The sequence below is a fragment of the Notolepis coatsorum genome, assembly GCF_963971535.1.
Source record: "Notolepis coatsorum genome assembly, chromosome: 15".
Taxonomy (NCBI): Eukaryota; Metazoa; Chordata; class Actinopteri; order Aulopiformes; family Paralepididae; genus Notolepis; species Notolepis coatsorum.
Window position 1 is genome coordinate 64,452,837 of NC_140179.1, and position 27,676 is coordinate 64,480,512.

Consider the following 27,676-nt stretch of genomic DNA (forward strand, 5'->3'; position numbering starts at 1 on the left):
GCAACATCAAACAGAAGTGGAGAGAAGTGAAAACGGATTTAACGAGACCCACAGTGACTTCTACCTTCTCAATGGCTCGGAAAAGAAACACATAGACGTCGGAACAGCGGCTATACACACGCTACTAACAGCGAGCCCGTTACGGAAAAACTTACCCCCGACTGGCAGATTGGACCGTAGGACCATGATCATCCTGGTTCTGCTACTTTCGGGAGACATTCATTTAAACCCAGGCCCGGTTTTGACCAGAACTCAGGCTAGAAGACTTGGTCTGGCAACGCAAGAAGCGATGGAGGTTCCCATCGCGACCAACAGCATCGACAACGCAACCTGTGGCTACATCCACAGCGCGGGCGGCGAATCTCCCCAATGACGCCGCAGCAGACAAGCACACGTGAGGCAGAGACGAGAGGAGGTGAACCGAGGGTCGAAACCATGACGACCAACTCGATGCGGGATTTAAACATCTCGACGCCCGATAGCCGGCTAGCTAGCAGAGCTAACAACGAAAACATCCAGGAACGAGTCCTTTGTTGTTCCAGCACGGCGCGGGACCCTCCCCCCCCCCTCCCCCCTTCTTTGTTGTTCCAGCACGGCGCAGGACCCTCCCCCCCCTCCCCCCCCCCTCCCCCCTTCCCACCCACAACAACAAAGCCCCCCAGCCCCACACAGAGGAACAGATCACAAACGAACAATACTTCGAACCTGCCAACATCAATGAAATAACCAACGCCAATGGACTGAACATTTTTCACATTAACATTAACAGCTTAAAAAACAAATTGGATGAAATCAAACAATTATTCATAAATGGTAAGGCAAACATACTGTGCTTCTCAGAAACTAAGCTTGACGATTCTGTAAAAGATCCAGAGATAGAGATTGAGAACTACTCAATAATCAGGAATGATAGGAACAAACATGGAGGTGGTGTCTGTGTGTACATACACAAGGACACCAAATGCATCAACAGAAATGACCTGAATCATAAATCAATTGAAACTGTATGGGTGGAAATCCTATTCGAAAGGGCGAAATCCCTACTGGTTGGCACAGTCTACAGGCCGCCAGATCATAGTGGCTTTTATGATACACTGGATGGGTGTTTAGCTGGAGTTGAGGATGTAGACAAAATTCTTATTGGAGACTGGAACATGGATATGCAACGAAAAGATGCACCCGTCTTCAAGTCATTCAGTAGGTTTTGTGATCTGCACGGCCTCAGCCAGCTAATCACCCAACCCACACGTGTATGTGAATCAACTCAGACTACCATTGACCTCATTCTGACCTCCGACAAGTCCAAGATCTCCAATAAAGGGGTTATAGCATGCGGGTTAAGTGATCATTATATGATATTCTGTACCCCCCCCCCCCCCTCAATGTACAGTTTTGCTTGTTTATACAGTGTGCCCCCCCCCCCAACCACCTCCAATGTAGATTACCCAGTATGGTTGTCAATATCCCAGTGTACCCAACCCCCCCCCCACCCAACCTCCTCCAATGTACAGTTTCTACGTCAAATGTATATACTCCCTTTTCTTGACTCCTTCTGTATCACAAACAGTACTGTATTTGCAAATCTGGTATGTCATAAATGTATAGATGTAGCAGTACTGACTATCTGTATGTCATGTATGTCATATATGTCCTGATGAATTGAAAATGGGGGACCCTGATGTAAACAAGACGAAAGTCTTTCTCTGGTCTGCATCCCCTTAACAATTGTGTGTATTGAGCTGTACTGTATTGTACCCATTCTGCAATCTGTTAATAAAGTTTTCAATCAATCAATCAATCAACCCCAGACGAGGCCACGTGGTCTCAAATTGAGCTGATAGGCCAGGACGCCTACGAGCATCATCACCCGACGATGCGCTGGGAGGCGTGGCTTTGAGCTTAAAGGAAGGACACGGAGAAACAGCCACAACACACACAGACGAAACAAGACGGAAGAAGAAAACTACACCCGAGACGCCATCATCGATAAAGATTGAAATCTCTCGCGCAGCTTACTTGATTGAACCTTGTTATTATTATATCCAGCTTAATTCGACAACTTGTGGAGACCAGTATCGTTTTTGGTATTAGACGATCTTAGCGAAAGACCTTGTCCTAGTGGCTTTCTGTTGGGATCGACAAAGATTAGTGCAAGTTTTAGGAGAATCATTAAACCTCCTGGCATTTATAAGAAGAAGTTGTCCTAGGTCTTTCTTGATCTGCATGCCGACACCTGCATCTAAGACCGCTGGTCTAAAACACACACGCAGAGTAGGACCTTAGGTTTAGACTCAGCCTCCACTGTACGACATAGCCCTTCTTCAGAGACGACACTTCAACACGGAAATAAGCTTTTGTGCATTAGTTTCAACACTGACATGTTCGGTATGACCTGTAATTCATTATAGTTAATTGTAAAATAGAGACATTAGTGTAATTATTGTCAAACCCTATAAATAGCATTTGGAGTAGGTCTTACCGAATTAATGCATGTTATTTATCGTTGCATTTGGCTGATAAGTCATTGCTGGTGGCCGGGAGGAACGTACGGCATGGGATCATAGAGCAGTTTTATGTAAATCTACCCATGCAAGATATTCAGGGTTTAAAGCAAAAAAAAACTCCACTGTATATTTTTATTTAATAGTGTAACTGAGGGGTTACAAAACCCTGACTGTATTAAAGATTGTGATAGATTAAACCACTGCTAGTTATGTACTTTAATTACTGGCCAGACAGTACATCAAATATAGATGGTGAACACCCACAAGAATACGGCATTGACAAAGAAATAGTATTTGAGGGTAATTTATTATTATTAGGCAACGTTAGGTTACAGAATGAGAATTAGGGTCGCGCTTGTATGGCGAAGAATATACGTAAAGTCAGTCAAGAGCATGAATCACTAAGAATAGCAGGAATCCTACGATGGGTCTAAGTTGACACCACCTGTCGTATAGTAGCAACTATATAGGGCAACACTGGTACCGACTGGAGACAATGGGTTCCCTCCGGGGGTGTAAGGCCTGGAGGGTAGAGGAATGTTCGGGTACTCCGTCTGATTCAATGAGGAATAAAGAGACTCCAGGTACAGGAGTCGGTCCTTGTAAACTCCCTTGATCAGCAGCAAAGTAATAATTGTAATCCAGATGCTCGACAGCATTGATGACAGCCAGCCAGCCCCGTCCACGAGGCCGACCCGAGTTGTAATCCTCACGAGGTTGAATCCCAAACGATAGTGGAAATCAACGATGCTCTTCTCCGGGTACCACGTTCCAAATCAATATAATCCAACCAGAAATGGTTCTGCAATCACCGACGCCGATTCTCCTGTGTACATGTCCAACGGTTCTCCGCCTAGGACTCCTCGGGTGTGGGCGACGTATTTAGGCCTGGTTAAGTACACTAGCTAAAGACACGACGAACCGCTGGGTAATATTACACACGAAAGAACTGTGGCCGCACGATATACAATAAATGAACGACTATTTACTTCACATTAGATTAAGTCGAACTCAACGTTACTTCATTAAACTCTGACACTTTACCATTCTATTCGCACGCGGTTCTCAATGCTCTGTTTAGACGCAAGGTTGCTCACTTCACTGTTTTACCGAACTGCTGCTGTTCACACCTGCGCCGTATTTATACTTAAGTGAATATCTAGTCCCAACCTCAGTCCTTGTCTGGTATTACTACGCTGACTCCGGGCATGTTCCGACATGCCTGCAGTTGTCTTTGAACTTGCCGTTGGGGGCTTGCGCGCTGGCGCCTGGGGGCGCTGTCCAATAGGAGAGCGAATATTACTCTGGTTTAAACGCAGGTAAAGGGATATTCCGTGTATATATATAAATAATATACAAAGTATATCAAACAATAAAGGTAGATTCTCAGTTTAATCTGGCCCTTCACAACAGCCGCCTCCTAATTAGTCCGCACCTAATTAGTTAAAGGGAGACAGATTAATAGTCCAGTCAACTGCTCAATGTCTGTTGTGGGGAGTAGGGCAATCTACAAAGTCAGTGGGTCATGATCGTCATCAGGGGGGTCAGGGAGCCTCGGCAACTCTATCAGCCTCGCCACGGGTCGGGTGTAGGTCCGCCCCTGGACAATAACTTCGGCCGCTCTGACCTTTCCGTCTGCACCAGTGATCACTTTGCTTACGCGGCCGGCCGGCCACATAGCTCGGGGTAGTGACTGGTCTATGATCATAACGACTGTGTCCACTTGTAAGTTGTCTCTATCCTTTACCCATTTCTGGCGGGTTTGGAGAGACGGTAGGTAGTGGAGGAGGAAACTGTTCCAAAACTTGTCAGCCAATACTTGACTGTACCTCCACATTCTTCGGCCGTTCGCTTCTTCGGGTCTGTACACCGTCTGTGGAAGCGCGGGGTCCAGCCGCCCCATCAAGAGAGTGTTGGGGGTGACTGGGTCGACATCTGCTACATCACTTGAGACGTACTCGAGGGCATTGTGTTCGCCACTTGCGGCAGTCTAGACAGGTCCGCTGGAAGCAACGTACTGCTTCTCTTCCATTCAGTATCCTATAGCGACGTCGGATCTCAGCGAAGACTCTCTCTGCCCCAGCGTGGTGCACATCCTTGTCGTATTTCTTTATGATGAGCTCAGTGACCTTGTGTCGGCTGTTGAGGACTATAGGAAACTTGACGTCATCCGTTAAGTCCGGGGCCCGTCTCAGACGACCACCCACCCTGATGAGGCCATGGGTGTCGCGCTCGGGGGCCAAGTGGAGCAGTCTGCTGTCTGACGGGATTGGCTTTGTTCCCTGCAGGCAGTCTAGCTCGTTGGGGAACAAGTCTCTTTGGGCTCGCTGTAGCAGAAGGAGTTCTGCCTCTGCGTAGTTCGATGCGTTAATGTCGGTAGTGGGGTGAACCTCAGGGTGGTGCCACAGGAATGTCTTTAGCTGCGCACTCTCAAAGGTGAGGCAGTCGTCTATGTTAGGGTCAGTGGGGACTGGGGTGTGTGCGTCAACCCACAGAACATAGATTTCTTGATCTCTGCCTCCTCTTGACTAGCCTCCCGCGGGGTGGGGGTAGGCCACTCTTCCTCCGGGAGCTTGAGGAACTCAGGACCGTCACTGTAGATATTGTGACGTGTGAGGTCATCTAGGGACATCCCCCGTGTGATGACATCGGCTGGGTTCTGTTTCGTATCCACGTACCTCCAGCACGCTGATCCTACTAGGTCTTGAATCTCTGTGATTCTGACTCCCACGAAGACCTTGTATCTACAAGAATCGGACTGGATCCATGTGAGTACGGTCATGGAGTCTGACCACAATATTGTTCTTTGCACCGGGATGGTGAGTTCACGTTGGATTAACGTGGCGAGTTGCGCGCCTACCAGAGCTGCGCAGAGCTCTAGACGCGGGATCGATTGTTGCTTGCGGGGGGCTATCCTTGAGCGAGCCAGGATGAAGGCTGTGTGTATTTCTCGCAAGTAAGCCACCGAACCGTAGGCCACTTCTGAGGCGTCGCTGAAGACGTGCATGTCCATCTGGCACGTCTCCAGCCGCACTGTGGGTGGGAAGTAGCTTCGGCGTATGTTCACATTTTGGAGCGAGTTGAGTTCGCTCTCCCACTCTCTCCAGGTGGAAGCTAGGTGGTCGTGTATGGGGTCGTCCCAGCCCTGTTCCTTGTCCCACAGCTCTCGTACAATCATTTTCGCCCGAGTGGTGTAAGGTAGGATACACCCCAGCGGGTCGTATTGACTTGCGAGTGTTCTGTATACGCTCCGTATGGTGGTCGGTAGAGGGGTCGACCTTCCCTGCTCCGTGGTCAGGGGTGTGTATTTGTAATGGAGCGAGTCTGTTTTGAAGCGCCAGACTAGGCCCAATGTCATTTCCTGTGCTTCACCTGGGGTGGTCGCCATCCAGGTCTCGCTGCTTGCTGCCTTTGTCTCTGGGGAGAGGCTGCAAAGTACTTGAGGGTCACTGCTGGCCCACTGCCGGAGATCAAAGCCGCCTTTGATCAGTGAGGCGCGGAGCTTGAGCAGGAGGGCTTCGGTTTCTTCTGGCGTCGAGATGCTTTGCAGACAGTTGTCCACGTAGAAACTCCTCTCTACACTTTGTCTGACCTCCTCGTCAGCTTCAGGGTCTTCTGTCACATGTTTTTGCAGTGCGAACGTAGCACAGCATGGGCTGCATGTGGTTCCGAAGGGGAGGACCTCCCATTGGTAGATGGATGGTTGCTCATCTTTGATCCTCTCTCTCCATAGGAACCGCAGCAAGGGCTTGTCCTCCTCCACTAGTCGCACCTGCAGGAACATCCCTTTGATGTCGCCGCTGATGGCCACCTTGTCTTGGCGGAAACGTAGTAGTACGCCGAGGAGAGAGGGGCCGAGTGTTGGGCCGGGCAAGAGTTCTTTATTCAGATTCTGTAGTCCGATCTGGTAGCTGCAGTTGAATACAATGCGATCCTTGCCGTTGTGGTGGACCTTGTGGTGGGGCACGTACCAAGATTCGATCGTCTGGTCGGCCTCTTGAATGTCAATTTTCTTTATGTGTCCCGCTGTGATCAGCTTGTCGATCTCAGCGCGGTACACAGTGGCTTGAGTGGGGTCTTTGGCTAGACGCCGCTCGGTGTTCAGTAGATATCGCTCTGTCGCTTCTTTTGAGGCGTGGAGGGTGGGCATACCCTCTCGCCTCAAGAGTGGAGTTGCGTATCTCATCACTCCGTTGACCTCGACTCTCTTTGTCCTCTGCTCGAGGAGGGCTATGGCATAAGTGTCTTCCTTTGAGCGAACGAGTTTCTTTTCATTCTTAAAGGGCATCGCGTCTAGTGTCCATAGCCTCTCGACGTGCTGTAAGAGGGTGGTGTCTTCTTCGTTTATCCTCGTATAGAGACAGCGAGTGGCTGTCGGTCGGTTGGAAGACCCGGAGAGGGGGCCTTGTAGTGTCCAACCCAGGCTGGTCTCGACCGCTGCTGGACAGCCTCTGGGCCCGATGTGGACCCGGTCCGTTGGGACGATGAGGTGTGCGTGGTCGGATCCTATGAGCAGGGTCGGGGTGGCGTCGTCGATGAGCGGTATAGGTAGTTGACGTAGGTGCACGTATTTCTCCATCAGCTTTGGGATGGGGTAGGTGTACTGTGACAGGCCTATGTCGTGGCTGGTGAAGGCGTTAGTGATGCTATACTGCTTCTCGGGCTGCCCGACCGCTGCTATCGTGAAGGAGACATTTTCACCCTTTATGGTCTTCAGGTCTCTTCTAATGGTACGGATTGTCATTGTTTCTTCGCTCCCCCGCAGACCCAGCCGGGCTGCGGCGGATGCGAGGAGGAGAGTCTTTTCTGACCCATCGTCTAGGATGGCGTAAGTGTCCATGACCTTGTCCTCGTAGCTTAAGATCACTCGGACCACCTTCAAGAGCACTCGGGAGCTCCCGCTCTTCGCAGGGTCTATGTACATGACGTTCACTCTCGAGCTGCTTGGGGGTACAGGTTTCTTCTTGTTGCTGTCGTGTAGGACCTCCAAGTGGCCGCCGTCGCACTTGCTGCATCTTTTCTTTAGGCGGCACTCAGCTAAGCGGAAGCAGCGGCGGTTGGCTTTGATCCACTGACTCACCTCGTCAGCGGTCAGCTTCTTGAAGGTGTCACATTGAGACAGCCAATGTTCCTTTTCACAGTACTGGCATACAATCTTCCACTTCCCCTTGGTCTGGGGGGTGCTGTGGTTCTTGTGCTGCGGCACTGACTCGGCCTGGTGCATAACGGTCACTGACCGGCGGTTATCGTTGGGCCTCCGAGGTCCATCTCTTGGGCTAGATCCACTCCACACGAATGTGTCCAGTCGTAGGCTACTAACTTCCCTTGCGAGGAAAGCGGCCAGGTCTAGGAGGGATGGCTCGGGGCCGTTGGGATCACGGTGGTCTCTCTGCCGCCGAAAACGCTCTTGGCGGGCTGGAGGGAGCTTCTCCAGTATTCGCTCCACATTAGAATTTGCATACAGTTCATATCTCCCCTTCTCCTTTTGGGACCCCAGCATCCCCACGAGGGATTGTACCTTGATAGAGAGGTCATCCAGTGCTCTATTGTCTTTGGCTGGGGGGAGGCGGTCGATATCCCGTATTTCTTGGATCACGTAATCCCATATGCGTCCATAACGCTGGTCGAGGGCCACCAGAGCCGCGGAGTATGGGGTGCTTGAGTTGGAATATGCCAGCGCTATGTTATGCGCTCTGGGCACCTTGAGATGCTTGAGGAGGATGGCATATTTGTACGACTCGTCGGGGACATCGGACATCATAGTCTCCAAACACATGCGTAATTCCGTGTACTGTGCTCTGTCCTCGCGCGTAAAGTCTGGGAACGTCGGTGTGCCAAGGTACGATGCCATCGATGGCTGGTAAATTGGTGAGCGTAGGGGAAGAGGCCTCCTGGGCGAGTCTCCCCGTACGTGTGGTCGTGGGTTAGTACTTGGTGGGTACCAGAGGCCGGGTCCCCAGGTGCTGTTCCTCGGTGCTGACTGTACGTCAAACTCACCCGTGAGTTGGGTCGGGGTTTTGTAGTGCAGTGACTCGGGGCTGAAGTCGGGGCTGTACTGGGCCTCCTGGTCCAGAGTACGTTCGCGCTGGTGGGCTTGATATTCCTCCTCTTCCTCTTCCTCTTCTAGGTCCTGGAGTCTTCGAGTTAGTCTCTCGGCGACGTAGGCCGGTTCTTCCCGTTGGCTGGGTCTCGTATGGACCGGTCGGGGAGGGGGCTCGGAGACGTAGACAGGTTCCTCCTGTTGGCCGGGTCCCGGGTCGCTTTGTCGGGTAGGGGAAGGTGCCCTAGACCCTTGTCGTGATGATCTCCGGGAGCTCCGTGCGGAGAGAGGGGGTGTCGCCCTGGCGATCAATTGTTCTATCATCTGCGCCTGCAGCCGGTCGCGCTCTGCTTCGCGCTGTGCATTGGCGGCGTCGCGCTGTGCATTGGCGCGGTCTCGTTCGATGTTCTCTTCCATCTGAAGGCGCCTCTCCTCCAGTCTTATGCGGTCGTCCTCACTCCTTTGTTGCGCCTGGAGGCGCTCTCGTTCAGTTGCAGAGTGTTCACGCTCACTAAGGGCTTGCGCTTGGAGTTGCGCGTGAAGGCGCTCTCGTTCCGCTGCAGAGTGTTCGCGCTCGCTTAATTGTTGCGCCTGGAGGCGCTCTCGTTGTTCGCGCTCGCTCATCTGTTGAGCCTGGAGGCGCTCTCGTTCCACGGCAGAGTGTTCGCGCTCACTTAATTGTTGCGCCCAGAGGCGCTCTCGTTCCACGGCAGAGTGTTCGTGCTCACTAAGGGCTTGCGCTTGGAGTTGCGCGTGCAGGCGCTCTCTTTCCGTGGCAGAGTGTTCGCGCTCACTAAGCGTCTTTGCTTGAAGCCGGTCGCGCTCACCCTGGAGTCTGTCTCTTTCGGTTGAGGCTGTCAGTGTGGCGATCAAGGCTTGCGCCAGTCTCTGGTCCGCCTCGCTGGGGGATGACACTGACGGAGGTGATCGGGTGCTGACAGGGCTTGTTGGAGATCTGTTCTCCTGGCGCGCTCCGAGGTCTATCTCCTGGGCGCGGTTCTCTTCTCTTGGTGGTGTGTCGGGTTCTATCCCTGGAGCGCGTTCTTTATCCTGGAGCGCTCCGGGGTCTATCCCGGTGACGCTGTCTGGAGGTATAGTCACGTCATGTCCCACCTGGTCCCCCCGTGAGCTGAGTCAGTTTCGTTTGAACCCACTGGGGTCTCTACTGGCAGGGTCGCCAAGTCGATAGGATTGGACATGCTTAGACTATCCGATTTATCCGTCTGTTTAGATAAGCTAGGGGGTAGAACGAAAGCGAATTCCTCCAGATATGGAGGTAGCTGACGTTTGCGCTGCGGGCGCTCCAGCTTAGGGGAGCCGCTTGGGGAGTGTTCACCGCTGGCCATGTTAATATTATATTAAATATTACACTGATACCCTCCGGCTCGAAGGACCAATTGTAACTGAGGGGTTACAAAACCCTGACTGTATTAAAGATTGTGATAGATTAAACCACTGCTAGTTATGTACTTTAATTACTGGCCAGACAGTACATCAAATATAGATGGTGAACACCCACAAGAATACGGCATTGACAAAGAAATAGTATTTGAGGGTAATTTATTATTATTAGGCAACGTTAGGTTACAGAATGAGAATTAGGGTTGCGCTTGTATGGCGAAGAATATACGTAAAGTCAGTCAAGAACATGAATCACTAAGAATAGCAGGAATCCTACGATGGGTCTAAGTTGACACCACCTGTCGTATAGTAGCAACTATATAGGGCAACACTGGTACCGACTGGAGACAATGGGTTCCCTCCGGGGGTGTAAGGCCTGGAGGGTAGAGGAATGTTCGGGTACTCCGTCTGATTCAATGAGGAATAAAGAGACTCCAGGTACAGGAGTCGGTCCTTGTAAACTCCCTTGATCAGCAGCAAAGTAATAATTGTAATCCAGATGCTCGACAGCATTGATGACAGCAAGCCAGCCCCGTCCACGAGGCCGACCCGAGTTGTAATCCTCACGAGGTTGAATCCCAAACGATAGTGGAAATCAACGATGCTCTTCTCCGGGTACCACGTTCCAAATCAATATAATCCAACCAGAAATGGTTCTGCAATCACAGACGCCGATTCTCCTGTGTACATGTCCAACGGTTCTCCGCCTAGGACTCCTCGGGTGTGGGCGACGTATTTAGGCCACACAGCCTGGTTAAGTACACTAGCTAAAGACACGACGAACCGCTGGGTAATATTACACACGAAAGAACTGTGGCCGCACGATATACAATAAATGAACGACTATTTACTTCACATTAGATTAAGTCGAACTCAACGTTACTTCATTAAACTCTGACACTTTACCATTCTATTCGCACGCGGTTCTCAATGCTCTGTTTAGACGCAAGGTTGCTCACTTCACTGTTTTACCGAACTGCTGCTGTTCACACCTGCGCCGTATTTATACTTAAGTGAATATCTAGTCCCAACCTCAGTCCTTGTCTGGTATTACTACGCTGACTCCGGGCATGTTCCGACATGCCTGCAGTTGTCTTTGAACTTGCCGTTGGGGCTTGCGCGCTGGCGCCTGGGGGCGCTGTCCAATAGGAGAGCGAATATTACTCTGGTTTAAACGCAGGTAAAGGGATATTCCATGTATATATATAAATAATATACAAAGTATATCAAACAATAAAGGTAGATTCTCAGTTTAATCTGGCCCTTCACAACAAATAGCGTTAGCGTTTCAATGGAACTAGATTATTTTGAACATCTTTTCTATTGCCAGTTGGCTTTTACGTAATATCAATGCTGTTTTAAATTCATTAAATACAACTGATACTGTTTGCAAGTGTAACCTACTGTAATTCAACGCTATCAGTTCTAACTGCAGTGTGAGGGCTGGGTAAGGACTGCATGCTGCCCAACGAGGGGGCGTGCCGAACATTCTACCTCAAGCACCTGTGAGTGGTTGGCAATCAGCTCGTCGGGAGACTACTAGTACTGCTGGTTGCCTTCCACTCATTGCCAGGTCGTTCTGTATGTTACCATCAACCGCCGCGCTCCTGGTGAGACATCGTCTTCGCTCTCTATAATCCCACGGGAGGATTTCCTATGTTCTCACTGGAGACGTCGTGCCATCCGTTGCTACCATCTACCGCCGTTTCCTGGAGTGGGACATCGTCTTCGCTCTCTAGACTTCCACGGGAGGATCCCTATGTTCTCACTCCAGACGTCGTGCCAGCTACTGCCCTACTCCCTCTTCGTGGACTTCGTTCTCTATTGTTCCACGGGAGGATGCCCGTGTTCTCACTCCGTTCCCCTTGGACCCCCTGTTTGCTTTGTTGCCCGTCGGCAGCGTTCTGGTCGGGAGGATACCCGTGTTCTCACTCTGTTCCCCTTGGACCCCCTGTTTGCTGCGTTGGCCGTCGGCAGCGTTCTGGTGAGTCTGTACGAGACCAGACTCCGAACTTTCGTTTTCATTCATGGACTCAAGAATCTCGTATTTTTTGTTCTCCCTAGAGACAGTGCTGCATTTTTTGTGTTCTTGGACTCTAGTGTATTTCACCCTTAAAGGGTCAGTGCCGCTTTTTTGTGTATAAATAAATCATGCCCATGTTTTGGCTTACTCTGAATACATGTCTGTGTCGTGCTATTGGGGTCGCATACAAATCCCTAACAGTAGTGGTACATCAACTATAGGTTCAAGGAGACTGGCTCTAAGAAAAATACACAGGCACTGTGATCTACGTTTTACCTTTTATATGTAACTTAAAGGAGTTCACCAGGTTCAGTACACAACATCATAGGATCCATGAAATGGTCCACATTTATAGAAAATAATAAATGAAATAAAAAGGGTACCCAATAAAGTCTGTTTTGAGTGCACTCTATAAAAAAAAAGGGAACGGATATTCTGTTCCTACCACCAGGGGCCAAGTTAAAGTTCACAAGCCGACCATTGGGTGATGGTGAGTAGAGAAGGTCAATGAAGAAGACCACTTCAGTTGATGCATTGATCCATGTTCAATGAAGGGGGTAACAAAAACCAATCTGCACAGAATTGTACAGGCAATCAATAGATTAGCATCATACTGTAATTGGGCTGACCCCTATTAATCGACTAATCGATCGAAAGGAGCCGTAGTATACTGCCAACCTCTTTTTAAAAAAAAAATCATTCTTTCCAAAAGAAAAGAGGCATAGAAGCGTGGCTAACACGTGCACAGGACTTTAGAGGGGCAGGTGCTCAAAGGCTGAAAAGGGCACTATACCTGTGTGTGTTTTAACCGAGCGAGCGTAGCGCACAAGCCCGATTTTTAAGGGCCCTTTTCGGGCGGGGGGGGGGCCCCTTTTTATGGTTTTTGGGGGGTTTTGGTGATCAATTATTGAACTATAATAATCAGTGCAGGAGCTCACTTATCCATGAAAGACACTTTTATCACTGACTTAAAAGGCCCATACATCTCCATAAATGTTCAGGGGGGAGGGAATAAGTGCTTACCCTACAGACCCCAAGAAGTGCTGTATATTCTGTATTGTTTAATATAAATGCATTTTTTATTCCAATCCCGATTTTGTATTTGAGACTTGACTCAGTGTAATACCAGCATTCAACTGTATGCGCCACAGCGGTTTCTATCATCATCATCATCATCATCATCACCTCCCACGCTATGCATAAAATACATAGGTCTGCGGAGAGGCACGCTGAGGAGGCCGTGCAAACTGCAATGATATATGGGGCATCTTCTCTCTCTTTTTTTTATTTTTTATTTTTTATGCCAACTTGCAGGTTGTATTTTTGTTCAATAAACAATGTGGACTAGGCCAACGGTGACTTTCATGAAGAAGAAAAAAATAATATTGAAATTGACCCAGTTTTAGCGTTTTTATCAAACATTTTGTCTGCCCAACACAATCACCACGCACATGGATATTTTAATCAATGGTTCATAACGTGCGCGTGTAATCTAAATGTTGTCGTCACGGCAGGTGCAGGGCACCTGAGAGTCACACACAGCTAGTGGCAGGCAGAGAGCCTTGCTACTACACTATTGCTCCGTGATCATAGCCATCCATCTCTAAAGCTAACCACTATTTGTAAAAGCCACAACCATGTTACCATATTTGTACTAATGAAAATCATTGTGTCGTTGTACATTATTGTGTATACACCGTTAGAAGCTAGCTAAGTTAGCTAACATAGCTTAGCTTAGCTTGGTAGCCGAAACTTATAACATCACCCGATTTAAAATGGTTCTCTCCTCTTTGTATACCTTTGTCATCACAAGTATTCTGCCAAGGAACTTATGGACACGACAATAGTAGTAGTTATAAGGTGTTTGAGCTTGTAGCGTTAGTTAGCTCATAGCTATCGTCACTGATGAACCGAGTGCAGCTAAAGGGGCTACTATCGTATCAACATGCCGGGGCGCATAGCTTGCTAGCCGGCAGGATGTGTGTGCAGCAGTGCTTTGCCTCACAGGTCTGAGAAGAGGACCTACACATTTTACTCGTTCCCAAAACTCTTTTACATGCACGACAGTAGACATAATGCTAACGTTAGCGGGGTAACATTAGCCAGAGCCATATAGCCAGCTTGATACTATGACCCGGGGATAAGGTGACAGCCTACAGACCAGTAGCGCTGCTGTACTGAACAACAGGCTGCCTAGTGGTCAGGCCATGTGAGCGGATCGGAGCGTGAGCGGCGCGGGGCGCGGAGCGGGCGGTTTTGACGTGAGCGAGGAGTGGGTTTTAAAATGGGTCAGCGCGACGTCCGGAGCGAGAGTTCTCCTCCGCTCCAATCCACTCCAGGTCGCTCACAGTGGTTTAACACTGTTGATGTAATATACATGCAGTACAATGCCAAAGCAACAGATGGCGATGTACAAACATGAAGGCCATTTTCAACCAATGAGAAGGGTGAACCTGTGATATCCGGTTCAGGCTTTGTCACTGTAGAGACGCCCACACTCACTCCTGTTAGAAAAAGTATCGACGCCATTGTTGTTGACGTTAGCTTACATGCTAACGTTAATGGCAGCGACCATAGCATTGTGGCTCGGCTAGCCTATCATCGCTTAATATAGCTAGTGAATGGATAAACAACGTTATTTAACATTGCAGAATGGGTACAATTACAATGCGGCTCAATACAAACAATTGTTAAGGGGCCCAGGGGGTGTAGACTGTTGTAGTTTGAGCTAATTTACACCATGCTCCAAAAAAAAAAAAAAAATCTGCCGAGCGATCTGGCGCGGGGCTCGATTCAAGGTGAGCGGGGAGCGAGCGGAGAGCGACTTGGGGGCGGGGTCAACATGATCGATTAGCGGAGCGGACCAAGCTTTAAAGAGCGAAGAGCGGATTTCTCGGCCGCGCCGATCCGCTCACGTGGCCTGCTAGTGGTATATGTAGTTCTTTTTTTATGACATTAAAAACATTATAACTACCTTGTTTCAACCAGTTGTAGCTGGTCCATCAAAGTCTCCCGACGATTAAACCCATTTGCGTCTTGTAAGGCGCCCATTTGGATCAAGGAAATAGCTTTCTGCACTCGTCAAAACTCCTTGTAGTGGATCAGAAGTAGGGGAAAGATACCCAACGTGACGTCATGGCCTTGATAGCTCTGATAAGCTTTTTTGATTTGCGTGTGCATGTTATTCGTGCATGGATCTTTTTACCCCTTTCGGAGTGGCATTTCCGGCGTCAAATAAAAAAAAAAAATTAAATTAGATACCAATGATGTAAACTACCCATAATTGAAGAGTAGGGTTTAACCTGCAAGTTGGGCTTTAAATGGCACTTTATTTATGAGGCTCAAAAAGGCAGGTGCTCAAGCACCCCTTAGGCTCTATGTGTGCACGTGCCTGACGAAGTACATATGCATGTATGTACTGTGTGTATGTATGTTTGTGTTAACACATATCTTTTGAATGTATTACTGTAATATATATTACTATTGTGGTATCCTTGACTGGCATTTCATAATAAATGTGTGTATAATTAGAAAAACCATAATACAAAAGTCGTCTGGTGTGCCCTAAGGGGTGATACTAGCGTGACAGGAACTGTTTGAGCCCCTATGAAACCCCCGCTGTTGTTGAACTGTATTTAGGAGACAGTCATTTCAAACCCCCACATTAGCAAATGTGGTCAACTCTTTAGAACAAAGGAACCAAATCCTCACTCGTGTGACTGAGGACTGTATGGTAATGGGGCCACAGCAGACCAGCCCAAACTAGATAACAAGAAGAATGTGCTTACAGAATGTTAAGACTGAAACTAATTAAACCATATTAGATAAAAGGTATTTGAATGTCATTTAGAAATGTCAAACTAATTATGAAGATAATAGTGTCATTTCACTCCTGGTGTAAACCATATATATAAAATAAGTCTCAATTACAGAGTTTTAATCATAGCTTGTATTAGAAAGTGTCAGTCTGGTAAATAAAGGTTGGTGCTGGTTCCTGTGGACTATTTGGTATTAACCTAGAAGCAATGACTGTACTAGGTTAATGCTAGATAGTCCATAGATTCATTACACAAACCATATATATGGGAAAATCAAAATGGTACACGAAGGAATGTTGAAGTGTTTGATGCATTCAGAGGAGACACAGGCCTCAGTCCAACTGAGAAGGCCACAGCCCAAAGGAGGGGGGCCACATGAAGACCCCCCCTCTGTTGAACACACGACGAGGAGGAGAAGACAAACCTAATTGGACCAAACGTATTATTAGAATGAGCTAGGATTGGTTGAGATCAGAGTATATAACAGAGCACGCAGAGTTAGAGAGACAGGCCAGACCCCCTAGGGTCTGCGTCTCTACCACCGCCCATCCAGAGACTACTGTGAGCTGTTTACATGTGAGTAAATCATGGAAAAACCAATGTTGTTTAGGTTAGAGTAATGTACAGATCCCTTATCTGTCGACCAGGTTTACTCATGTGTAATGCTCAGTAAGATTCTCTATTTCATTTGATAAACATGATTACTGTTTTATGTACTTACTGGGTTTGATGTGCAAACCTTATTAATCCTTTGTAAAACATGTTTAATGTACTATGAAATAATCCTTGTATGTAAACAACAACCTTCTAATTCACTCTGAGCCCTTTGGCAAAATAAATCAGTTGAGTTGAACTATAGCTTTTGTCTGGCTGCACAGGTTATTTCTCTACTGGCTATATTTGAAGTCACATGAGGACCATCACTATCTCTCTTTCTTCCTTCCAGGTAGCAACCTCATTGTACTGTAAATTAACCTTGAGTTATGTATAGAATATACGACACTATTTATATGTATATTTTTGTATGTTTGATTTTACAAAACAGGGGAAGTTCTCGATAAGCCTCTAGGCTTCTAAACTTCTCCTTCACAATATGGTTATGTTTTTTTTTTACTTTTGTTTAACTCTTTGTGTTAATAAATAAATAAATAAAAAAAAATACAAAATACAATCTCTATCTATACTAGTATAATGTATGATCCCTCACACAGTCTGACCAGCAGCACTGAAACACTCTGCCTCCTCCACTGAAAGGGGCACAGCGTCCATCTTTGTTCTCCACTGGCAACAGCGTCAGCAACACACACACGCATTTGCATGTGCACGCACACACACAGCAGTACTATTACAGTCTCTGTGTCGAGCTAATACCCTGATTACTTTAACAAACTTGTTTACAGCTGCACTGACGCAACACACTTCTCTCTCTCTCTCTCTCTCTCTCTCTCTCTCTCTCTCTCTCTCTCTCTCTCTCTCTCTAACACAACACATTATATGTGTACATATAGGGCTTCCCATATAGGGCTTCCCACCCTCCAGAACATTTACAACAAGCGGTGCAGGGGTAAGGCTAAGAGAATCATCAAGGACTCCAGCCACCCGAACAACTGCCTCTTTGAACTGCTGCGGTCAGGCAAGCGATACCGGAGTCTCAAGGCGAGCACAGAAAGACTCAGAAGAAGCTTCTATCCCCAGGCCATCAGGCTGCTCAACGAACAATAAACACTATGCAACAACCATCAAATGCACACAGCACACACATCCACACGCACACACTCACTTTAAACAAACAACACACTGCAGCACCCACTCTCCACACTTTAGATCACCTAAACACACTTTATATTTATTGGTAAAGGATTTGCACTACAACTCGTACACCTTACTGTAAATTGTACCTAAATTGTACCTCATCCCATTTCTGCTTTGCACTATATAGTATTGTATATTAGTATATTGCATAGTATATTGTATATTGTATGGTAACTCAGTTACTTCTAGTCTGCATCGAACATTGTACATATGTCTATACTGAACACTGGGACCTCTATTTTTACTTCTTTTTACATGCTACTTTATTTTATTTCATACTTATCTTGTCTAGGACAGTCTCTGGAGCGTAACAGTAAGAAGCATTTTGTATAAAAGTATTCTGTACTTCTGTATGACAACTATTAAAGAAACTTGAAACTTGAAACTACATTATACACACAGCCACGTAATCACACACTCTTCGCGTGAGAGCTAGCATGAGGAACAGCATGGACTGTGGCTAACAGAGCTAGCATGAGGAACAGCATGGACTGTGGCTGACAGAGCTAGCATGAGGGAGCTCCACAAATCATGTTCAACCCAGATTCGGCTCAAACAAGCGACTAAACATGTTTTGCAATTATGCCACATCAATGTGGAACGCCATACCAGCTGTAAAGGAATGTGAATCACTACCCTCCTTCAAAAACGCTCTCAAAGAGCACCTACGGGAGGCTGCAATTCGAAACTGGCCCCGGTAAATGTCCATACCCCCCCACTAGAGCCATATGAAATCCGTTTTATTATTTTCCAAATTCCATTTAATTTTTTCCAAAATTAATTTTTTCCATTTTAATATTTAAGAATTCTGTATTTTGCTTTTTATGCTCATTTTACCATCAGAAATAGTGTCTAATAAGTGGGAATGAATAAATGTCCACAATTGAATAAGATATAACAGTCCATTTAATGTTTTTAAGTGCTGCAACTCAGAAATACAGTTCAATTTTACACAATATTTTTCAAATAATATTGTGACAATACAATAAAAGTTTAGTTTATTTCGTTTATAAAGGACAGTGTGTACTGACAATCATTTGCATTAAACAAATGGATGGGTGCACCAGATTTAGCTAGAAGCTATCATTTCCTTTTTTTTTTTTTTATTTCTTTTTTTTTTTTTCCTTTTTTTACATAAAACCAGACACACAATACATAAACAATGGAAATCCACAATAAATCACAGGACTATGATTGACACAATAATGAAATTAACGACAGTCCAGTACTTAAATCAAAATAAATGTAAATTAAGATTTACCCATAATAAATGCAATACAATACCTATGCTCCTCCCCCCCCCCCCCCCCCCCCCCCCTCAGGACCCCTTTTTGGACAATCCATCCATTATTCCGTTTAACACCAGGAATTACAAATTCATATGCTAACCTTTATCCTCTCCACCACCTCTAACCAGATTGCTATGCTGGCTTCACTAACACCTAAAATTCTTGCTATCATTTCCATCTATAGTCCTATGTACTGTAACGTTACATAGCTATTTAAGCTTATTTAGTTTATAAAGGACAGTGTGTAATGACAATCGTTTGCATTAAACAAATGGATGGGTGCACCAGATTTAGCAAGAAGCTATCATTTCCATCTATAGTCCTATGTACTGTCTGTAACGTTAGCTATTTAATCACAATAGTGTCGCACGTGTTTTTGCGGGTCCAGTCCACGGAACGTTGACAGAATTTGCAAAACACCTTATCGCCGGAGGCATAAAAGTCATTAGGATACTGCTCTGCTCTGAATTTAGGGCTTATTGCGGAATTTCTTAGCTTCTTGACGATGTTAACATCAAAGCAGCCTGACGGCAGACGCTTGGATGTGAGGGTTCGGTGTGGGAATAGGAGAGGAGACCCCAAATGCAAGAACACGAGCAGAGAGAGTAAAAGGCAGAGACGACGGATGAAAGTGAACGGGCTTTTACTTGAACAGTTGCGACAAGGATACACATTACAAACGGTAGCAAAACAAAAGTGAACTGTAAAACCCGAAAACAAACAATACACAGCAGAGCTGGCAAAAATGGACTAAGGATAAGGAACGGACTCACGGGGAAATACCGGTGACAAAGGTGAGTACGTGACCGAACACAACTGTGAATGAAAATACAATGGCGCGACAATGAATGTGAGGAACGGGCAGCAATAAGTACTGCCCGTGATTACTAACAAGTGCCAGCTGGTATAAGGCCAGACATGGCCAAGGCTGAGGAACACAAAGAATTAGCAAAAGAAAACTCACATCATAAATAAAAGCCTGTGTAAAGGGATATCTTACTCTAGAAATATATATGTAAAGAGATTAGCTCCACACTGGAAACATATATAAAGAGATAACCCTAACTGGAACATATGTAAAGGATAAACCTTAATGGAAACATATGAGAAGGGTTAACCCTTAAATCAGTGGTCACCAACCTTTTTAAGCCCAAGATCACTTTATTTTTTTTGGTGAAGGCAAGATCTACCTATTCAAGATCGACGGGTTGGTGACCACTGCCTTAAATGAAGGCATAAGTAGAGAGAAAAGCCTTACTGGAAACATATGTTTTTTTTTTAACAAATGTTTTTTATTTTCCTTTTTTTTTTTACATGAAACAAGACAAACAATACAGTAACAGTAATAATCAACGATAAATCACAGGACAATAACAGAAATAATAATAACAATAATGACAGTCCAGTAATTAAATCAGAATGAAAGTATACTAAAAGACATACAAATAATAAATACAATACCATGGGCTCTTGCTCGCTCTCCCCCCCCCCTCCCACAGGACCCCCACGTGGGCTATACATCCACTACTTCATTCAACATCAGAAAACTCCAAATTTAGGTGTGGCTAGGTGGTGCAGTGGGCAAGGCACTCACCACCAATGCTGGAGACGCTGGGTTCGAGCCCAGCTCTCCACATTGTTTTCAGTTTGGCTGGTCGTCCATACTAATACAATTGGCAGTATTAGGGGGAGGGAAAACTGATGGGTGGGAATCGGACATTGTGGACAGAGACTCCTACAGGTCGGTTGGTGCGCCTGCGCAGTAGAATCAAGAAGCGATGGGGGCGGCGTCCCTCCAAAGCGCAGATCCCTGACGCTGAAAGATTGCGCTGCGCAGGTGAAAAGATGCGACGGCTGCTACCTCGAGTATCGGAGGGGACTCGTGCTATGTATGGCTTACACGTCCACATTGCAGCCGGCTTGTGGGAGGCATGAAACAGCATTTGAGATAGGGGAGGGTTGAATTGGACGATACGAAATTGGGATGGGAGAAAAATAGAAAATGGGAGAAAAAGTGGATAAAAAAAAAAGAAAACTCCAAATTTATATGCGTACCTTTATCTTATCCACCACAGCTACCCAGACTGCTATGCTGGCTTCATTAACACCTAAAATTCATGCAGTAGATATCTCTAGTTAAATCACATCGAGATAGGTGAGAATCCATACCTTCGGGCACATTTTATCCGGTTGAATCCAGCATGACGCTATCAACTTTTTGGCAGCTGTAAGACCAGCCAAAATGAGTCTCTTTACATGTACAGAGGCTCATAACTGAGAAACATCATTCAACAACAGTACAGAAGGCAGTGTCGGTATGGTCAGAGATAAAATCTCTGATAATTGAGTGGTGACATTTTCCCAAAAAGACTCAACAGGACATTCCCAATACATATGCATGTACCAATAGCATCGTTTGAACACAAGGAGCATCGAGAGTCAGGTCTGAGACCCATTAGGTACAATCGTCTAGGGGTCAGGTAAGTCCTATGAACAAAGTTAAGATTAATCTGTTGGTGATCTGGGTTGCGTGATGATAGCCGAACATTTTCCCAGACTGCATCCCAATCAAAATCTACTACCAGGTCTGGGATATCCTTCCTCCAAACCGAGTCTAGGGGAAGGACCTTATGAGGACGTAAGTAAGTGGCGATAAAAGTCAGAGACGAAGCCTCTCGACGTCTCCTTGTCATAAAAGAATTTGTGAAACCTGTGGTGCTCAAGTGGAACATCCCATGGGACGCCGTGAGCCTTCAGAGCTGCTCTTATTTGTAAATAGAAGAAAAAAGTGGAACTGGGGAGATAAGATTAGTTGGATATATCTCGAAAACTGTGGAGACCATAGTCATCAAAGATATCCCCCAATGTGTGTATGCCTTTCTTTTCCCAACCAGAGTATCTGATAGGTTGTTGTTCAATAAGGAGTAAATTGTTATTAAATAGGGGAGAATGCCTGTGCCATTTATGGTGGTTAGTACACGTTTTCTGTGTGTCACGCCACATCCGGATCACATGTGTAATAAGAGGGCCAAATCTTAAGTTGCATTGCTTAAAGGAACGGAGCGTGTGGCGGGGAACGGACCAATCATCACAGTACTTTAAGAAGCCTGTGGTGGGGAAAGAACCAATCCTCACAGTACCCCCCCCTCCACGGGAGCCACCCGGCGACCAACTCGGCCCCGGCCTGCCCGGACGGGACCGAAGGAAGCCGGCGATCAGGGGCACTGGAGAGGGGGACAAAGACAGAGGCCCGGAGAGGGGGACCGGAGACGGGGACAGAGGACCGGCGAGGGAGGCCGGAGACGGGGACTGGGGCCCGACAGCGGAGGCCGGGCACGGGGACAGAGGACCGGCGAGGGAGGCCGGAGACGGGGACTGGGGCCCGACAGCGGAGGCCGGGCACGGGGACAGAGGACCGGCGAGGGAGGCCGGAGACGGGGACTGGGACCCGGTGAGGGGGCTGGACGGCACCTGAAGACACTGGGCACGACAGGAGGGGCCCCACCCCCTGATGGTGCCGGAGGACCAGGCGACGTGGGGCTCATGCAGCGCGAGCCAAGGCCTGCCCAGGACCACAGGGACAAGAGGAGAGCTGGTGATGAAAAATTGGAGTCTCTCAACGTGGTTACCAGCAATGGTGAGAAGGACTGGACAGGTGCGTTGAGTGACGTCAGCCAGGCGGCGATGATCCAGCGCGAAGACCTCCAAGGGCCTCTCGAGGTCCTCAAGTGGAATGTTGGCCCGGGTGGCAAACCCAACATCCATGAAACTCCCATCAGCACCAGAGTCAATGAGTGCACCCACCGTCGCCCGCTGGTCCGCCCAGGCTAGGGTGACGTCCGCCAGACGGTTAGGTGGTGCACGGGTGGGGGAACAGGAAAAACGGCTCACCAGGATCTCCCGGGGTCCCGGCGAGCCTGGTCTTCTTGGCCGGGTAGGGCAATTGGAGACACGGTGTCCATCCCGGCCGCAGTAGAGGCAAAGGCCGGACCTGAGCCTGGACTCCCGTTCGGCCGGGCTAAGGCGGTTGCGTCCCAGCTGCATGGGTTCCTCCTCGGTCACGGCTCGGGAGGGAAAAAACCCACCAGTCACGGAGGGGGCAGGACGGTCAGCACTATAGAGACGGCCGCCGGGAAAAGGAGCCCCTGAGCGGAGGTCGATGGCACAGTCGTAAGGCCGGTGAGGCGGAAAGACCTGAGCCCTGGACTTACTGAATACCTCCTCGAGGTCGTGGTACTCGGGGGGTACGTCTGGGGGTCCCCGTCGTGCTCGCTCACGCCTTCTCTCCCGGAGGCGTCCGTCGATGCGGATAGCGAGGCTGATCAGGCCCTCGAGAGAATCGGGCTCCTCTTGGGTCGTGAGCTGGTCCCTTACTGCGTCGTTGAGCCCCCTCAGGAAGGTGAGACGAAGCGCTTGATCGTTCCAACCGCTCTCCGTTGCGGCCAGTCTGAACTCCAGCGCGTAGTCTCTGTGTTTAATGATGTACGGAGAGCCTGAAGCTGGTGCAGAGCAACAGCCTGCTGATACTCCTGAGTGCCAATGGCATCCAGAATAAGCTGGACCTTGGCCCGGAGGTCCTGTAAAGCGGCCGCAACCGCACCCAACTGTTGGGTGTGGTCGTTGACCAACTCGATCTGGACCGCCAACGCTGCCCTAACCCTCTCTGTGTCGGCTGAGGTTCTCATGGCCGGGTCGTAATGTTAGGGTTTGTAACCGACCTCAAACGCAACGGCACAGAGAGAGTTGTTCAGAGTTAGCCAAAGCAAGGGCGTATTTATTTTCAGAGTTACAAGATGGAATGAAGTTGAGCAACCGAACAAACGGGGAATCTGGCATGTGAAGATTGTTGCGGCTCTGCAGATTCTCCCAGTAGGTGGTGGTGAGGAATTGGCTTGTGACGTCTGAAGCGGCTCTGCAGATCCTCCCAGCTTTCACTCCCGGTGGAAACGGAGAGAGAGAGAAATCAGAGTTAGCCCAGCGCACAAACAGAAGCAGAGAGGTGACTGATCCAGTATATATCCAAGTGACTTGATCTTCGGTGTACCACAACACCAGTTATCAGAGTCCAGAGAAAAAACAATACGGTAATCCAAAGTGTAAATCCAACACAAAAATAGGTGAGAACAGTACCAACAAAAACGGGATCTCTTCTGTGTTTCACAAACACACAAAAAACTGATGATCCATAAAAGAACTGTTTCCAAAAACTCACCAGAGCGCAACGCGTAAAGCGGGCAGATAACGAGGCGCAGCTCCGAACGGGGAAACCAGGTTCTCCACAGGGATTCTCCACGAAAGGTCCTGCCCTCATGCATCAACGTGGACTTTGAACTTGACCTACTTCCACACGTAAGCACGGAATGTAGAACTAGCGTACGCACAGGGAAGTCGGCATTCATCACACGTGCGTACGCAGGCTCTATGGTCCTCCGTGTTGATGAATACCACTTTGTTCTACCGTCAATGCTCGTGCATGATTATCCATATATGGTCATGAAAATGAGGAAACACCCCCCATGGGATGTGAAATAATGGACCGACCCGAGCGGGACTCCGAGAAACTCCACGGAGAATTCACTGCTGTCGAACCAAGAAGACACTATCGCGTATTATGATTTATGGGATAAATAAAAGGCGGACTTGTAAACGGTGATGTCAGATATCAACGGCTCCCTAAAACCATTGCTGCAATTCTGCCTGGACAGCTCAAAATACTAATAAAGACCGTTCGTTGACCACTGTTTGGCGTTGGTTGTGTGTCATTATAACCGTGCTGTAATATGAATGCCTTTATTAGTTGTGTTCGATTGGCTATATGATTTTTAGAGGCATCTATTTTGTTGTCGGCTAATAAAGACCGCGCTGGAATATGACTGCCTTTTCCCGTGTTGTTTGATTAATACCCACGGATTAAAGTTCTCCTCAATTCTATTCCAAATCGCGATGGATCTCCCGTCAATTTTCTACCTGCTGCATATGATTTCTAGAGGCATACTACAATCTATTTTGATGTCAGTATTGGGTGGCCTATATAAACAATATAATACGAGAGCATGTACAAGAACAATGAATCTCACTGCATGTATGATGTAGCCAGCTGCCTTTCAATACATGAACTTGAATTCCATCATGTTTGTGTGCGGGACTCAAGGCTGCTGTCACAATGGGTGGTACCGCCGTACAGTAATAATAATAACAGTCCACACAATATCACGATCCATGCCATAGCCTATGTTCTATTAGGACATGATCTGTGACGACAAATGTTCTAGAATGTTTGATTAAGATATCATACTCTGACAGCATGCCTATGAGCAACAAAAACGCGAACTTGAATCCCATCATATACATAGTCTGTCCACTATAGTGTCATTGCAATGCGTTTTCTATTCCTTCTTATACAGTAAAAAGGGGGAAGAACACTATATTCATATGACTTGTATTCTGCTTACAGCTTCGAAGTTCCACTTGTTTCGTTTAACGTAAAGCCTTTTAAATATAATCAAAACGTTCCCGTGTTTCTGCGGTCTGCGCAGAATAATAACGAGTTGAGCTTTATGATTTATGATGAATTGAAAATGGGGGACCCTGATGTAAACAAGACGGAAGTTGGTCTGCATCCCCAATTAACAATTGTATGTACTGAGCTGTACTGTACTGTACCCATTCTGCAATCTGTTAATAAACTTTTCAATCAATCAATCAATCAAGCTACGCGGAGCGCAGTCAGTCAGTAGCCTACACCCCGTATATTCCGATAACGCTATATAAACCATGCTGCATTCATTCTGAGAGAAAGATCTATTATTCCAAATGCTATTTATAGGGTTTTGACCATAATTACACTACTGTTGCTATTTTACAATGAACTATAATGAACTACGGTTCGTACAGAACGTGCCAGTGTTATTATGCACAGAAGCTCATTTCCTTGTTGTAATAATATATTCTACCACTGGGCGCTAGGTACGCCAGGTCTGACCTGTGCGTAGATGTACGCACGAAGTCAAGTTCAAGTTCAAATTGATGAATCCCACTCGTTGCTTAGAAATGATCGTACGCACAGGGTAAGCACAGATCTGTGCGTAGAACACGTTGATGCATGAGGGCCCAGGTGGAGAGCAAAATAACAGCAACAGCAACGGGGAAAGCAGGTATATGCAGGTGTAATTCAGAACAGTGGTACACAAAACGACCCGGCATCGAATGACAGAAGGTCAGAGTATATGAAGCCTCAGGGGCGCTGATTAGAACACACATCAGGTGCGTGATGGTAATTGATACTTGACTTAGATGTGTGCGTTCGGCAACGGACCAATCATCACAGAATCCTCACAGTACCTTAAAGGAACGGAGCGTGTGGCGGGGAACGGACCAATCATCACAGTACTTTAAGAAGCCTGTGGTGGGGAAAGAACCAATCCTCACAGCACAGTAACTGAACTCAATATTTTTAAGTTCTGGTAACTTATTATTATTATTTTTTTTACAGTGTAGTCTTGCGATCAATCACAACTTATTTACACGATATACCTCGCATTCACCGTCCATTCACATCCTGGTGTTCTCCTGGTGTTCTCCATTAGGCCTGTAGGTGGAGCTATGACAGCACACGTACAGTACACACACAGATGGTGTGTGATGTGTCCAAAAATGAATGGGCAAATGTGAGTGAAATGGTCGCACTGTATGCAGCTGTTTGTCTGCATTGCATCCCCCCCCCCCCCCAACTCAGATTTAGGGTTGATACAACCATCATAATAATATTGTTAATAATAACAATAACAATGTAATAATGTTAAAATTATCATTAAAAATACCTGATTATGAGAAAAAAAATTACGATGCATGGAATATTGTTGAGGCACACTAGTTACAACTATATTTCAAACAGGCACACCATGTCAAAAAGGTTGCTGACCCCTGCCTTAGATAAAGACAGTACAGACAATGAAGATGGAGATATTCAAGAGGGAAATAATGATATCAGGAAGAGAGATGGTGAAGAAGTGGAGGAAAGTGAAAATGCAGATGATTCTATGGAGGGAAATTATGAAGAAGTGGAGGAAAGAGAAAATGCAGATGATCCTAGAGAAATGATGAAGAAGTTGAGGAAAGAGAATGCAGATGATGCTATGAAGAGAAATGATGATGAAGACGGTCATGGAGATGCTAAAGAAAGCGAGGATGAAAATGATGATAGGGAGAGAAATGATTCAAACGACACAACAACAAATAACTTGAATGCTCTCCTGTTGCCATTAAAATATCCCACAGCCAGTATCCAGGTACAATATATTCACTTTAATGGAGAGAATGGGGAAGATGGAGAGGGGGGAGGGAGAGATAGAAGAGAGAATGAGAGGACAGGATGAGAGAAGGAGAAGAGAGGACATGAGGAGAGAAGGGGAGTACAGGAGGAGAGTACAGGAGGAGAGAAGGGGAGTATAGGAGGAGAGAAGGGGAGTATATGAGGAGAGAAGGAGAGTTAGGAGAGAGAAAGGAAGAAGCTCAACGGCACTCAAATGAACTTTAACTGTTAAACTGTATTATATCCTGTAAAATATATGTTGTAAATAGCTTTTAAAGAATAGGTTCACTATTTTTCAACCCAGACCATATTAAAATGCTGTTTCCCAAATATTTATATTCCTCACTGATATCTTTAGCATTGAGAAATGTACCACAGCAGCAATGGTTTAGGCCTTTAAACACCATAATCTACTTTTCAAACACCATGATAAATCTACTTTTCAAACACCATGACAATGAGGTGAATTTATTATACC